This window comes from Mytilus californianus, unplaced genomic scaffold, assembly GCF_021869535.1.
Source record: "Mytilus californianus isolate M0D057914Y unplaced genomic scaffold, xbMytCali1.0.p SCAF_13, whole genome shotgun sequence".
Lineage (NCBI taxonomy): Eukaryota > Metazoa > Mollusca > Bivalvia > Mytilida > Mytilidae > Mytilus > Mytilus californianus.
Window position 1 is genome coordinate 20,629,460 of NW_026262615.1, and position 6,264 is coordinate 20,635,723.

Sequence of the window (6,264 nt, forward strand, 5' to 3'; positions counted from 1 at the left end):
GTATCTCAGTCTGCAGCAGGTCTTGGAAGCTTTGATTTGCAGTAGCTGTCATGGTCCTGGAACTGTAAGGCAGGCTGTGGATCTAGTTGACCTTTGCAGTAATAGTCATGCTTTTTGTTCATTTCTCTCCATGTCTTGTGCTCTGCAAGCTTTTCTGCATTCTGCTTTAATCTCCTTTCTTGAACTGCTGGTCTTAGAATGTAATCTTGATTGTATTGAAAGTCAGTGTCCATTTTCTTCAGGTGAAGTTTACTTCGTTCTGAAAGGTCTACCCCTAGATTTGTACATTTCAGTTGTGTCGAGGTACACGGCATGTTGTTATTTCTATGTACTCCTGAAGCAAGTCGTCCTTCCATATTTTTGGAGTAAATTACATTCTTGGGCAAATTAAGACTCAGTGCTCTATGTACTCCTTCATTTTTGTTTGTATTGTCATAAAGTTTCATACTTTCAATAGCTACTGAAGTTAATTTCATTTTCAGGATTTCTTGAAGTAAAAATTTATCTGTTTTATCCATTTGCAGGGCAGTGATCTGGTATGTGGACAAGTATGATGAACGACTCCACCAGTTAAGTGCAGCATCACCTTTGCAGACAATGGAATATTCCGGACACAGGGTGCAGTCACTATCATAGCAGCGAAGAGTTGCCTCGAGCACTTTTGGTAATTCTTTGCTTATTTCATCAATGTTTTTGTCATATTTCTCCATCAGTTTCTTTAATATCATGGAGCATCTGCACTTTAGATCTTTGCTAAACACCGTCCTCAGTTGTTTATTTTCCTCTTTTGTTTTTCCATGGAACATTCCGGCACTGTATTGAGCTCGCAAAGAGGCCCTGAATTGAGACTGTCCCAAATGTACATGATCTGCCAGTCTTTCCACTTTCCACAATGGTTCGAGAGCTGTAAGGGCGTCTTCAATACCTCTAGCTGAACGTCCATCTCCATCTGTGGTCACATACCGTACAAGACATTTCTGGAGTCCTAGCTGATTTCCTATCTCTTTTCCCAGCTCGTACTCTGACAGGGCAGCAGCTCTGTATAAATTTGCTGTACATTCTTCATGGCCAGGACATTCTATTGGAAAGCCTTTTCCTCTAAGCTAAGCCCCTTTCCAACACATCTTATTCTGCGCAACTGCAGCTACTATATACTTTTTATCTGTCATTGTTTCTATTGCAAGGGCAAATGCTTGAGTGGCATTCTGACCGGGTTTCTTTTTTACTAACAATTGTGTTGCTGTTGTATCGAGCATCCACAGTTATGTTAATTTCATCTTCTGGGACACCTCGCTTTCTGCTGTCTTCTTTTACTAGTTCCAGTTTCTGTGCCATGTCTGTTTTGTTCAGTTTGACCATTTCAGCTGCTACTCTACTGGATGTGCGTTGCATACTGCTTCGACATGGTGGTGGTGTGTCCATTCCTGCAAGGACCTGTACGAAATGGGACGCCAGTAAATGACACGGAAACCAGGCGTAGAAATCATACTCTATCAGGAGCGTCATTGTAGTGTTTACGGAATGCATGTCCAGGCGTCAACCAGGCGTCAACCAAGCGTAACTGAGGCGGAAACCAGGCGTAAAATTAGGCGTAATATTTAAATGAGAACGCCTGGTCCACAGAAAACCAGGCGTTATATGCAAATGAGTACGCCTGGTCAATAAAAAAACCAGGCGTAATATCCTTACATAATACTACACTTATTTTAAATCAGTGTATTACCCTAGCTGTGTACTTTTGTGTATTTGATACAAACTTCTGTACTTTTGCTTAAATTTCTCATTGTTTGACATGAAACTTGAAATATTAACCATTAATTGAAGAAGCTATATAAATAAATACATATTAGGCAGACACTAGCTCAAATAAGTTTAAGTTTAAATTGGAATTATGACAATTAATTCTTCCTGAAATACTTTTTAAACCAGCATTTTAACTAAGTTTTTTTTTAAATTAATGTCATTTGAACCAAAATATCAATGATAATACTGCAATTTAACTTAATGTGAAAGATTTTAATGTTATCATCCAAGGATGAAGGTTTTCAGAATTCAAAATTACTGTTAAAAAAAAACTTAGTTACTTACATAATTATCTTTTACCATGTATATTACTTTCTTTTTATTTCACAATTTTCATTAATCAATTTGATTCCATAATTCCAATTTCAAATATCTTCCAAAAAGCACAAAACAAGCTTAATTATCCCTGAATATATAAAGCTGCCATAAGTCCAACTCTTGCAAAATAATACCAAAGAGCCAAATTTTGAAAAAAAATCCCATGATCCTTTATCAATAAAGCATTATGGGTATTATGATTTACGCCATACCAACAGTTTTACGCCCGTAGGAAATTTTACGTCTTGCTTATTTCAATTTACGCCAGGTTTACCATATTTTCTACGCCCGTAAGGACTACAAATTTACGTTTCCTGTTCCCTTACGCCTGGATCTGGACACGTAACGACCACTTACGCCTGGTTTACGCCAGATTTCCAGGCGTAATACGCCTTATAATTTCGTACGGGGAGTTGCTGCACTGTTGTATTTCCAATTGGGCAGTCCTGCAAAGCAGATGCAAGGGCTACATTTGGTTGTCCTGGGTTGGGTCCTGGTTTGCCATTAGCTATTTCTTTGTACATCTTTATTCTGTCTCCAATAAAACCACAGGTTATGCATTTCAGGGTATACTGCCAGCAAGTTCCCCACTTTTTCTGTTCATGATAGTCAACATTAGATTTAGGACAGGATGGTGAGTCCACTTGGTGTTTATCATAAGTAGTGTTGTACAAGCTGAGTGTCAGTTGACTGTCTATCCACCTCATACCAAAATGTAATGCTTTATTTTCTTCTCTTTTCAGGTCAGCTTGCGAGCGAAGAGTACAGATGTTACCAGTCGTCTCTATTTTGCAGTCAGAAGATTGAAAAGTTTGCCGCACATGGGAAGTACGTGCACTACCTGATTGAGGGATCGGTATTGATGTCTGGCTTCGGCTTCTACCACTGGGTTTTCCAGCTTGGAACCATCCAGGATTTCTTGGAGAGTTGTCTTTCTTTGACCTGTTCTTGGTATAGCCTTTAGTGAACATTTTGAAAATTTAACTGGATCCTTAATATCCCAACTTGGACTGATAGCATAAACTTTGGACATCCTTATATTTATAATCAAGCATTGTATGATATCTGCTTTGATGTACATTTTTTCCTTTGATGCAGTCTGTGGTGTAGATTTCAAGAGACCACCTTCAGAGGCAACTCTGAATTAACAGAGTTTTCTTAGCAGTATCCAAATAAGCCAATTAATCTATTATTAGGGGTCCAGATTAAGATTGTTTCATCCAAATCTATTGAAAAATGTTATCATTTATTGAGAGATTAATTTAACAAAGAAGCATATTTATTTTTTTTTATTAATTTTTTTTTAATTTTTTTTATCAAAATGCAATATATTTTTTAATAACTATTTTTCTTACAGAAATCTGTTATAAAATTAAAATCTATTTATCTATAAAAATAAACATAACAGAAAACTTCACTAAAACGTTTATTTCAGAGTAATATTTCAAGGAATTAAAAAATTACACTAGTTTGAAATTTTCATTACATGTAATCTGACCTGATGTTACACATGAATATTGGTACCTCAGGTAAACAGGCCAAGTACCTGTGAAATTTGTCTGATTAGTGTTTATGCTATATTTTACTTATTACAGATAAGATAAGCAATGTTTTAAGATAAGTTTGAAAGTTAATTTTCTTTTTAAATATTTTTAATGGAATTTTATTTATGTTCAGTGTTGGTATATTCACTAAATTTACAAGAATTTTAGAAAAAAAATAATTTCAATTTAAAAAACATAATTTGTGATAAATTTTCTTTCAGATTCTAGAAATTTAACCAATTAGCTACTATAGACATTTTACTTTTTTAAGATATCATGTTTAACAAGAAAGTTATTAAACTTTTACTTTTCCTAGTAGTTACATGTTTTGAAAGTTTCATGCCAGAAAACAACTAGAATTATCAACATGAGGGTAGTGTTATTAAAACTATCAGAACTGCCACAAAACTTGTCAGATTGATTTGATATATGGTATGCTAGTTCGATATAGAATTAGCTTAATGCGTGCCATTTTTTGGGGTATTATATTAAAATAAAAAGGGTCTAATAGGCTGATACCCAAATTCTTGAAAACAAAGAAAGGACCAACTTTTTTGGCAGAAAGTCACTTGAAATGATAAATATTATTGGTTTATTGTAATTTTATTCAATATTAATCTTTAAACCGGTTATAATATGCAATTTTAGGCATTTTTGGCCATTTTGATGCACTGAAAGCCCTTTGACCCCAGTTTCAGCCCTTTCTGTCAATATTGTTGGACCCTTTTTATATTTTAGAATATATTACTACTCTATTGTCTTACAAAACATCACATCTTCAAAATGGATGCATTTTATCTAAAATATAGTCAAAAATTAAGAGATAGCTCTGCACCTGGCTATAATGGGCAGTGTCAAATTTGGACAGGTTTATGTACACCTAATGGCAAATATGGAGTTATTAATTGTAAATTTCCAGATGCCAGGGGGTGGAGACAAATGCATATGCACAGGCTTGCCTACATGGTGCATCATCAGAATATTTTTATTGATAAAACTGATGATGTTTCGCACCTGTGCCACAATTCGAAATGCATTACTGTCGAACATCTGTCGTTGGAACCTCATGGTTTCAACAACAGCCGGCAGTCATGCGTTTCAACCGGTTCCTGTTTTGGCCACCCAGATCCCCTCCCTCCCTGCAGAGTGGAGTTAGAAATGGACAATAATAATTTGGGTAAAATAATTATCGGGTACTTTTTTATTTTCATTTTACTAATTTTTTTTTCTGGGGCAGGCCAAAATTTTATATTTTTATCAGAATGGGAGAAAAAAAGGGAAAACAATTGGAAGCTAATGTACAACAACTTTAGATTCTTTTTTTGATATTTGTGTGGTCCTGAAAAGGACCTTTTATGGTTTTGTTTGCTGGTGGCTCTGGTATCTCAGTCTGCAGCAGGTCTTGGAAGCTTTGGTTTGCAGTAGCTGTCATGGTCCTGGAACTGTAAGGCAGGCTGTGGATCTAGTTGACCTTTGCAGTAATAGTCATGCTTTTTGTTCATTTCTCTCCATGTCTTGTGCTCTGCAAGCTTTTCTGCATTCTGCTTTAATCTCCTTTCTTGAACTGCTGGTCTTAGAATGTAATCTTGGTTGTATTGAAAGTCAGTGTCCATTTTCTTCAGGTGAAGTTTACTTCGTTCTGAAAGGTCTACCTTAGATTTGTACATTTCAGTTGTGTCGAGGTTAACGGCATGTTGTTATTTCTATGTACTCCTGAAGCAAGTCGTCCTAGCATATTTTTGGAGTAAATTACATTCTTGGGCAAATTAAGACTCAGTGCTCTATGTACTCCTTCATTTTTGTTTGTATTGTCATAAAGTTTCATACTTTTCAATAGCTGCTGAAGTTAATTTCATTTTCAGGATTTCTTGAAGTAAAAATTTATTTGTTTTATCCAGTTGCAGGGCAGTGATCTGGTATGTGGACAAGTACGATGAACGACTCCACCAGTTAAGTGCAGCATCACCTTTGCAGACAATGGAATATTCCGGACACAGGGTGCAGTCACTATCATAGCAGCGAAGAGTTGCCTCGAGCACTTTTGGTAATTCTTTGCTTATTTCATCAATGTTTTTGTCATATTTCTCCATCAGTTTCTTTAATATCATGGAGCATCTGCACTTTAGATCTTTGCTAAACACCGTCCTCGGTTGTTTATTTTCCTCTTTTGTTTTTCCATGGAACATTCCGGCACTGTATTGAACTCGCAAAGAGGCCCCACTAGTAGCACGATTTCAGTCTGAAACGGTCATTTTGGTCTGATCATATCTTAATCGACTGGATTTACCGCTAGAGAAAAACGTCAAGACTTTTAAGAACTTTTCAGACGCCGTTCTGATCGATAGTCGCATCAGGTAAATCAGTCCGTTAAGGCATGTCAAGATAAACAAGACTGAATCTTCTAGCGAGCTGTTAAGATCCGTTACGACTGATTCAGTCGAAATCAGACCATGGATACAAAATTACGTCAAGATGTTGTCAGACCGTGTTCAGTCGTGTTCAGATTTTAATAATTTGGACACAAAACGAGTGAAACTTTCCAAGTGTGTATCAGGGGTTGCTCCCCTTCAAGAGTAAAATACAAATTAGACGGTTTATG

At 36.2% G+C, this 6,264-nt stretch overlaps 1 long non-coding RNA gene across 1 annotated transcript; it reads left to right on the top strand.

Moving 5' to 3' along the window:
• The first annotated feature begins 503 nt into the window (after positions 1-503).
• On the top strand, positions 504-5,705 carry LOC127723354 (uncharacterized). The gene is made up of 3 exons (XR_007992010.1): positions 504-664; positions 2,865-3,072; positions 5,570-5,705. It is a non-coding gene; the product is annotated as an uncharacterized LOC127723354 (long non-coding RNA).
• The last annotated feature ends 559 nt before the right edge of the window (positions 5,706-6,264 follow it).